The 10,126-nt window shown below is 48.9% G+C and overlaps 1 protein-coding gene and 1 pseudogene across 1 annotated transcript in view; both read left to right on the top strand.

Moving 5' to 3' along the window:
* Nucleotides 1-2,363: 2,363 nt before the first annotated feature.
* Nucleotides 2,364-2,760, top strand: LOC114907920 (annotated as a pseudogene).
* Nucleotides 2,761-9,719: 6,959 nt separating this feature from the next.
* The window catches only part of CKM (creatine kinase, M-type), an 8,939-nt gene continuing 8,532 nt past the window's right edge, over nucleotides 9,720-10,126 (top strand). Inside the window, exon 1 of the mRNA XM_029243805.1 lies at nucleotides 9,720-9,866. The gene's annotated coding sequence lies outside the window, so the exon portion shown is untranslated. The remainder of the gene's footprint in view (nucleotides 9,867-10,126) is intronic.

Genomic DNA, 10,126 nt, shown 5'->3' with positions numbered 1-10,126 from the left:
GTAACATTATAACTACTATGTTGTCTTACATCACATTATTGGTGAGGCTAAAAATTGAGCTGAGTTCACATCCGATTTCAGTACTTACTAGCTGCGCAGGCCTTGGACAAGTAACCTCTCTGTCTCCGTTTCCCTAAACTGTAAAATGGGGTAGTCAAAGGCTATGAGAATATTTTTTCTGGCTGTGTTGCGTCTTCGTTGCTGCACGCGGGCTTTCTCTAGTTGCGGCGAGCGGGGAATACCAGTGCGCGGGCTTCTCATTGCAGTGGCTTCTCTTGTTGCGGAGCACGGGCTCTAGGCGCGCGGGCTTCAGTGGTTGTGGCGCACGGGCTTAGTTGCTCCGCGGCTTGTGGGATCTTCGCGGAACAGGGCTCGAACCGGTGTCCCCTGCATTGAAGGTGGATTCTTAACCACTGCGCCACCAGGGAAGCCGAGGCTGTAAGGATTGAATGCGTTAATATATGGATCGGAAGCATTTAGCAAATATTACCTACTGATTTTATGGTGTTAGATTATTGATTCTCCCCCACTAGAATGCCAGCTCCCTGAGGGCAGGGCTCTGTATTGTCAGCACGGTATCTTTAGCATTAGAACACCTGGCGCAAATTAGGTGCTCAATAAATATTTGTTGAGTGACTGACTCAATGAATCAAGTCCTAGAAACATAAATTGGCCAAAGCTGGGCGCACAGGATTCTAGCATCATCGAATTTGGTTCAAGGCGAGCTTTGCCAAACCCTGGCAGTACACCGGTCGCTGCACTAAAGGATACTTCCAGAAGAGGGCGCTGTTGGTCCGTAGACCAGGCACCAGATTCCCGCGCGGCTCTCTACTCCCCTGTTCTCCGAGCTTCCGTGCAGATGCTCCCTCCTGCCGGAGGCTCTCTCAGACCACCCCAAGGCTGGAGGAAACGCCTTTCCTGGGCTCCTGCAACTTCCATGTTCCAGCCGTGCCCATCCTGGGTCATCACTTCTCTGTCTCCCATGCAGGACTGTAAGACCCAGGAGGGAAGACAGAGCCAAGGCAGTCTCAGTCCCTGCTGTGTGCCCAGTGCTACCCAGCACAGCCCGAACACAGAGAAGGCACTCGGGACAATGGTTGTTGACTGACTGATGGAAAATAAGACTCAAACTCACGCTCTAACTTCTCCAGGTATTTCTAGGGAACAGGGTAGAAGGCGGCAGCTGAGTCCTTGTCCCCCCATTGTTCTGCCCTCAGGACACGGGACGTTGGTTCTGGAACTGCCACAAGCTTACTACGAAGCAGTGCAGGGACTGGAGCCAGATGACCTAGGTGCAAGTCCCTGCTCTGTCATTTGTTGGCTGTGTGACCCCTGAGCCAGGAACTAACCTCTCTGGTCCTCACGTTCCTGATCTGTAGAAATGGACTCACATGTGTAACCTACTTTGTGAGGCTGATGTGGGGATTAATGAGTAATCCCTGTAAAAGGCTTAGAACAGAGTGGCACATGGTAAACACTGTGTGTGTATGTGGGGTGGGGGGTGGGAGGGAATTGGAGCCAGGTAGATCTGCATTCAAATCCTGGTCTTGACATTTCCTTTCCATATCACCTGGGGCAAGCCATGATTTTCTGAGCACCTATTTCCTCATCTATAAAACGGATGGGGACTTCTCTCGTGGCACAGTGGTTAAGAATCCGTCTGCCAATGCAGGGGACATGGGTTCGAGCCCTGGTCCGGGAAGATCCCACGTGCCACAGAGCAACTAAACCCGTGTGCCACAACTACTGAGCCTGCGCTCTAGAGTCCATGAGCCACAACTACTGAGCCCGCATGCCACAACTACTGAAGCCCCCGCGCCTAGAACCCGTGCTCCGCAACAAGAGAAGCCACCGCAATAAGCCCAGGCACCGCAATGAAGTTAGCCCCCGCTCGCTGCAACTAGAGAAAACCCACGTGCATCAACGAAGACCCAAGGCAGCCAATAAATAAATAAATAAATAAACGTAAAACAGGGATGATTGCACTCAACACATAGCATTTGGGCTGGCCCTGTGCCAAGCACTTTTGCACAGCGTCAGCTGGGGCTGGCATTCCTGAGTTCTTACCCAAGACAGGCCCTATGTCAGGTCTTGCCTTGTAGATTAATTCCGTTCACCTTCACACCAACCTGCTATGATTGTCCTCATTCCACAGGTGAAGAAGATGAGGCACAGAGAGGTTAAGTGACTTGTCCAAGATCACACAGCCAAGGAGTAGCAGAGCCCCAGAATCCATACAGCCACCCTCTGAGGTAGGCACTCTTACTTGCCATATCTAAAAAGGAGGAGACTGGGCCAGGCTGCACTTCAGAGGATGTGGGGCTAGCCGGTGGAATCGGTGGGGTCTCTGGACTGGCTCTGCCATGTCAAAGGTTTTCTTTAAGATCACTCTGACGTCAGACTCTCAGCTGCCCCACAAAGTACTCTGTGTTACCAAAAGTACACCTTTCACAGCAGTCTTAAAGTTCGCAACAGAAGAATTTAAAGTTCCTGCAACATCCAATAACTGCAATAATTACCCATAATGGAATAGGCATAAATCCTGCACAGACTGCTGGAAATGTTTTTCCAAAGCATGGTTCAGAACTGCAAATTAGGGACTTCCCTGGCAGGCCAGTGGTTATGATTCTGCGCTTCCATTGCAGGCGGCACGGGTTCGATCTCTGGTCGGGGAAATAATATCTTGCAAGCTGTGTGGCCAAAAAAAAAAAAAAAAAAGAACTTCAAATTGTTCCTAGAGATCATGTTGGAAGTTGTTAATAACTGCTACTTGGAAGATAAGATTACCTTTCAGAATGAATATTGGTATTGTTGTTGTAAAATTGAAATCAGGCATTTAAAATCCTATGAAAACACCAATAGTTGAGGAGATAATGAAGGTGACTCTGTCCCTTCCTGTTATTCACACGCTTCACGTGAAGAGGGAAGGCTTCCGCATTGAGGGCATCACTACCGCAGAGGATCGTAGTCTTTCACTACTACCTTACAACACACACAGGTAGTTCCCGTGGGGTAAATGGATTTACCCAACTGTGTTTGAAAACTGGAGGATGCTTCAGATGTAAAGAACAAACGTATGGACACCAAGGGGGGAAAGTGGCAGGGGTGGGGGGGGTGGGATGAAGTGGGAGATTGGGATTGACATCTATACACTAATATGTACAAAATGGATAACTAATAAGAACCTGCTGTATAAAAAAATAAAATAAAATTCAAAAACTCAAAAAAAAACAACAACTGGAGGATGCTTCTGATCATTCTTTCTGAGAACATTTGGGAAATTAAAATGTACTGAATCTTCCTATTTGTCTTTGAGTTAAAAATGTAAGAGGATTATGGATTGTACATGGCAGTTGGCTTGATAGCATCTGACTTGCAGATGTAAAAATAGTTGAATTCTTACTTATGTATCATTTATGATAGAGAATATAAATGTATTGATGAGTTCTTTTTATCATTTAGGTTGTTTTTGAGTTTCAAATTCATGTATTCATATAAAATTTAATTTAACACCAGAGCCCAAAATTGGCTTTTTAAAAGATCCAGCCGTTATGTGTAAAATTGATGTCCTACACCAAAGTGTTTTAACTATGATCTCGCAGAATCCAACACTTGTAATGGTGAGAATTGAAAATAAAGTAGAAGCATCTTTGGCTGAAAAATAAAGAAAGAAAGGGCTTCCCTGGTGGCACAGTGGTTGAGAGTCCACCTGCCGATGCAGGGGACACGGGTTCGTGCCCCGGTCCGGGAAGATCCCACATGCCGCGGAGCGGCTGGGCCCGTGAGCCATGGCCGCTGAGCCTGCGGGTCCGGAGCCTGTGCTCCGCAACGGGAGAGGCCACGACAGTGAGAGGCCCGCGTACCGCAAAAAAAAAAAAAAAGAAAGAAAGAAAGAGGAGGAAACTGAAGCTCAGAGAGGAGAAATCCCTCACCCAAGACCACAGTCAACAAGGCAGTCAGCATTTGAACTTGATTCTAGCTGGGGGAAGGCAGCTCTAGTTCAGTCAAAGCATAACCAATTCCCTGGTCGCCTTCTCTGTTGGACTCAGTTTTTTTTAGCATTTCCACCTTTTTCCTCCACTTGCAAGAACGCTGTGGAAATTATTCCTAATGGTCCATGAAAAGATCAAGGACCAACCAAACTCAGATGTCTTCAGTTGCCATGTTCTAATTTATTGGCAATAGGGTGAGTAATGCTTCCCTGAATATCTCCTGGTTAGGTTGCTTTACCAGATGAAAAATGGCCAAGACAGTTATTAATTAAATAAAAATGCAGCAACCAAATGTGAAGATCTCAAACTGTTTCATTTTGAAGTATCCATTAAGAAACACTGGGTGCGGACTTCCCTGGTGGCGCAGTGGTTAAGAATCTGCCTGCCAGTGCAGGGGGCACGGGTTCGAGCCCTGGTCGGGGAAGATCCCACATGCCCCGCAGTAACTAAACCAGCGTGCCTAGAGTCTGTGCTCCACAACAACAGAATCCACTGCCCTGAGAAGGCCCGCAGGCAGCAACGAAGACCCAACACAGGCAAAAATAAATAAATAAATAAAATAAATTTATTTAAAAAAAAAAGATAAAGCACAGCTAATTAAAAAAATAAAAAGAGCTTATGTCAAAAAAAAAAGAAACACTGGGTGGGGTGGATTGGGAGTTTGGGATTAGCAGATGCAAACTATTATATATAGGATGGATAAACAACAAGGTCTTACTGTATAGCACAGGGATATATTCAACATCCTATGATAAACCATAATGGAAAAGAATATGAAAAAGAATGTATACATATATATATATATATATATATATAACTGAATCACTGTGCTGTATAGCGGAAATTAACATGACATTGTAAATCAACTATACTTCAATAAAATAAATTAGAAAACAAAACAAAAGAGACACTGGGTAGAAATTTGTCATACCTTTTAGCTTATAAATGTATTTTCAACGTCCATCCATATACAACTAACTCGTTTCATTTTCTATCAAACGATTCTTTGAACTTGTCTTCCTTCTAAAATCAAAATCATCCCAAATAAACTCATATATTAACTAGTGACAAAAAAAAAAGAAGAAGAAGGCACTCAACAAAATCCCCATCTAATCACTTAAGGCCTCAGTTTGCCATGTCAGGAAAATGGGTAGATGCGATGGGGGCTTTTCTATTTTCATCTCTTGGCCATAGTTTTTAAAAAGCCTCCCCCCTTTTTTATTTTTATTTACTTATTTATTTTTACTCTCTTAACTTTCATATAACATACAGCAGTGTGAATTATATTTACTCTCTTTTTTAATTTAAGAAGTAAAGTGCTGTCAGAAAGGATGTTCACAGAGAACAAAAGACTACAGAGTGAAAAGTAGGTCTTTGTCACTCCGTGATCCCCACTCTTCCCAGAAGCCAACATGATTACCAGTTTCTAATATCCTTCCTGAGATATTCCAGGGATATGAATTGTATGTGGATGTCTGAGAATGAGTGACCATTTAAGAAAAACACAAATGAGAAAAACCTTACCCATGGAGGTAGACTGAACAATGGCCTTGACTTTGAGTGTGGTCATGTGACTTACTTTAGTCAACAGCAGAGTGGCACAAGTACCAGTCATGCCAGTTCTGAGCTTCGACCTAAGGGGCCTTGAACGTTGCCTTTTGCGCCCAGGCACAGGCATGAGAAAAGCTTCCCCTGCATGGCTGCTCCCCCCTTTGGCCCACACACCACAACGTCTCTGTAGTGTTAAAAGATAAACTGAGGTATATTAAAATTGTATTGAGTTTGAGCAAAAATCGATTCGAATCAGGCAGCATCCAATCTAGCAGACAGAAAGGAGCTTCGAGGAACTAAACAAAATGAAAGACTTTTATAGGTGGAAGGGAGCAGAAACAAGAAAGTTGTACCCGGAAAAAAAAGCAGGCTGGTTATTGCAAGGTCACTTTCCTTTAGGGACGGCAGGGGTCTATCAGGCAGATTACCTAACTAGTGCTGATCTGAGTGGGTGGTTTAAGAGTCCATCTCCAGGAGAGCCGAAACTGTCATTAAGTCTTGATTTGGTGACATGGGGCTTAGCATTTTGAGCCCGTTGTCTTGTTTTTAACATAAGAGTATGGAGCAAAGCTTCCCAGTTGTGCCCAGCCCAAATCAGCCAACTGTCAGTCAACCCCACATCCATTTCAAAGTTCCTGCATTTTGGGGTGGTGTGTTTCACAGCATTTTTGTGGCAACAGGTATATATATATTTTTTTCTTTCCCCGCCCCGCCCCCGCACTTAGCAATATATCTTGGTGCTATGATCTAAATGTTTGTGTTTTCCCAAAATTCATATGTTGAAATCCTAACCTTCCAAGGTGATAGCATTAATAGCTGGGGCCTTTGGTATTAGTAGGAGGAGAAGCCCTCATGAATGGGATTGGTGCTCTTATAAGAGAGATCCCACAAAGCTCTCTTGTACCTTTTGCCACCTGAGGATACCAGAAGTCTGCGATCCCTTGCCCTTTTCCAGTCTCAGCATCCATCCGCTGTAAAATGAGGCTTTAGCATGAACAGGTGGAATCAGGAAGGGAATGACTACTCCGTCCAGTCTGGTTCTGCTACTTCCCAGCTGTGTGATTTTGGGAAAGTGACTCAACTTCTCTGGGCTTCACTTTCTTGACTTGTAAAATTTGCATATCTACCTCATAGGACTGCTGGAGAATTAAATTGGTTAATACACATACAGTGATTGAATCCTGAAACCAGACTGCTAGGGTGGTGAAGGGGGCAAGGGGATGTGGGTACAAATTGTCAGGGCCTAAGAGACTCTGGGCTGACAATATTGTCTGACCTTGCTGAGAGGCCTGAAAATTATCCTTACCAAAGCCTGAACCCACTCTCGGCAGCCCTGTGCCAGTTTGATTCCCAGCTCTGCCCCTTCCCAGCTGTGTGACCTTGAGCAAGTCACTTAACCTCTCTGAGCCTTATTGTTGGGAATGTTAAATGAGCTAATATATGTAAAGCAGTTAGCCTAGTACTTGACATATAGGAGTGCTCCATGAGAGTTAACTGTTAGGGTGGAGACTGTGAGTGGAGTGGCCACTCAATATCCATGCTAACTTCCTTCTAGCACATCCAGTTTTTCAGAGGAAGCATGATTCTGGGGGCAAGAGGTGTTCCTGGAGGCCCAGCCTAGAGCCTGCTCCTTCAGCCCTTCCAACAATTTTGTGAGCACCTAATATCTGGTAGGAAAGCCCTTTCTGCTTAAGCTGGGTGAAGGGGTTTCCAAATGACAGATAAAGCTACTATTATTTACTTAGTCAACAAATACTCATTTATCCTGAGGGCACTGGGGAGCCATGGCAGGTTCTGAGCAGGAGAGGGCAGCAAGTAGGGAGTAGGTGGGACAGGGCAACACTGGGGCAGGAGCCCAGCGAGGAGGCTATAGGGCAGGAGTGAATGTGGAGGTCTTGAGCTAGGGTAGGAGGGATGGACAGGCCTTGGAGACTGATGGGCTCAGGGGCTGGGAGTGGGAGGAAGATATATGATGGGGATTATAGAGCTCCCCAAGGCCAACTGTTTCTGTGAGACTCAAAGAAGATAAAGGAGGTAGAGCTTATGATACAAGGTCTGCTGGAGTGTTTGATTGGCTCAGCCCTGGTCACGTGACTGGACCATCGCTGCAAAGGATTATGGGAAACTGAGTTTCTGACATTTTTGGCTTCTCCAAAGGAGGTGGTCAGAGGGTGGGGGGCTCCCCAGACACAGAAAGGGCTTAGGATGCTGTGTGGCCAAAAGGAATGTCAAATGTCCACACAAGGGGTTATTAGGGGTCCAGGGGGCTGAGCTGTGTGTGATGTGGCTGGATCCTGTCTCTCCCTTGCTCATAGCCCTCAGGGACTCCTATCCCACTCACAGTGGGATGGAAACTCCTCCACAGCCCCTAGGACCCTATAGGTCTGCTCCTGGCTTCTCTCCAACATCATCTTCTCCCTCCCACTCTCCCCTCTGCCCCATCTGCTCCAGCCCTCCAGCCATCTCCCTGTCTCTCAGATATGCCAAGCCACTCCCACCTCAGGGCCTTTGCACCTGCTGTCCCTCTTCCAGATCTCCACATGGCTGGCTCCCTCCAGTCCCTGCTCGGATGTCACCTCCCCAGAGAGGTCTGACCTGATCTCCTCTGCTGTGCCATCACTCTCATCCCTTACCCTCTGTCCTTTCCTTCAAAGCCCCATTGTCCCTGACATTAGAGCATATATTGACTTGTTTACTCTCACTGAAATGTCACCTCCGCGAGGGCAGGGGTTTTGCTTATTTTCTGCTGTGTTCCCATTAAGTGCTTAATAAATAATTGTTGAAATGATAAAGGCATAATAATTCTAGACCAGTTCCTTTTAGTTCTCTGGGCCTCAGTTTCCCTAACTGTGAAGGAGAACACTGTCACTCTGACCTTACTGAGAAGGGGATGTTGGTGGAGAGATCAGGGGCTAGGCCCCAAGGAAAAGTTTTCTAGGCAGCTCCCCATCCCAATAGTAACCTAGGGAGAGGTAGAGAGGGTCCCCTTTCCCTAGATCAGTGCCCCTATGCCTGGGAAGAAGCGGGGAAGACCGGGGAGGAGGGAGGAAGCTCAGAGGGAAAGGAACGTTCTCTTCTTTGTTTCAATCCGGGCGCTCCCTGAACCTCCTCCTCCCTGGACTTGACCCCCCTTGCCCAAGTCTTGGCGCCTTCCAGGCGGAGGAAGCAGTTTCCTCTGTGCCGTCCCACTTCCGCAGAATCTCATCCTCGGCCCTTGAGGTCCCCCGTCACGGTCGAGGTGCTGAGAGCCCGGATCCGAGCGAGACCTGCGCTCTGACCTGAGCCGCCACCCAGCCCCCTTCCCCTGCGGGTGGGGCTGGTCTCTCGGGCTCGCGGCTGCCCTTGTAAGGAGGCGAGCCCTGGGGACACCCGAGACGCCTGGTTATAATTAGCCTGGACACGTGGCGACCCAACCTCCTCACACCTGCCCCCGCGCCCCCCCATCCCCAGCACCTCGGGTCCCCCAGAGAACACAGCGAGCTAGCTCTAAAAATAACCTCCCTTCCCGGCAGGCCACGTCCCTCCCTGTCCCCTCCACAGCGGAAATCTCCCAGTGTCACCAGGCGGGTGGCCTGGAGTGGGAAAGGTGACCACCGCCTCCAACCTGGCTTTGAGTTAGAACCGCCCCAACTCAGCCCAGCCTCAGTTTCCCTCCCACCCGCTCCCAAGGAGGAAAGTACATCCAAGCACAGGTTTCAGGTCACCCCTGTTCCCACCTCGGCTTTGGTCAGATACTCCCTGTAGCTGGGTGACAGCAGGCAAATCACACAGCCTCTCTGGATCTCTGTTTCCTCTGCTGGAAAACCAGATACCTGACCTTCAGGGGCCATTGCAAGGTTTCCCCAGGGCTAGGGCTCAGGACCTGCTGTTTGCTGGGGTCAAGGCCGCTGGGGGCTGAGGAGAGGCTGGTGGCCCAGCGGAGGGCCAGGGGAGGGTGGCTTCTACGTTCCTGGGACATTCCCTGACACTATCCCGTGGCCCCGGCGGGGGGCCAGCTGTCCCCGCCAGCCCGACTCAGCACTTGGTCGGGGGACCAGCTTGGTGGTGACAGGGGTGGGGGGGGTCTGGGCCCAGACCCTGGGGCGGCCCATACAAGGCCATGGGGATGGGCGCGAGGCATGCCTGGGTTCCGGGTGGGCACGATGCCTGGGCGGTGAGGTGAGAGGCTCAGCTGCCTTCCAGCCCTGTCCCGGGGGGCAGCCCCTCCCAGCCAGTAGCACAGCCCGGGCTCCCCCCTATATAAGGCCAGGGCTTGTGGGCCTTTCCTTCGGGTCAGTGCTGCCTCCAGGACACAGACAGCCCCTGTCAGCACATCCCAGCCAGGTACTGCCTGGGGTGGGATTTGGGGTGGGGTCCAGAGTGGGGTCCTCCTCTGGAATCAGAGGCCAAGCTGGCTCTGGAAGGGGTCTTACGTGTCCTCCCCCATGTCCTCCTGCACACAGGTGGGTCAGTGTGTGGCAAGGTGGACCTTGTGTCAGAGAGTCCCCTCCACCTGTGAGCCCCTGATCCCGGCTGTGACTTGTGATCTCTGCAGTGCAGGGTCCTGGGGAGGGTTTCCAGGGTCCTGGGGAGGGTTTCCAGGG

This window comes from Monodon monoceros, unplaced genomic scaffold (assembly GCF_005190385.1).
Source record: "Monodon monoceros isolate NGI ecotype Baffin Bay Population unplaced genomic scaffold, NGI_Narwhal_1 Super_Scaffold_10, whole genome shotgun sequence".
In the NCBI taxonomy this organism is placed as follows: Eukaryota; Metazoa; Chordata; class Mammalia; order Artiodactyla; family Monodontidae; genus Monodon; species Monodon monoceros.
This window is presented reverse-complemented; position numbering and strand designations above follow the sequence as displayed.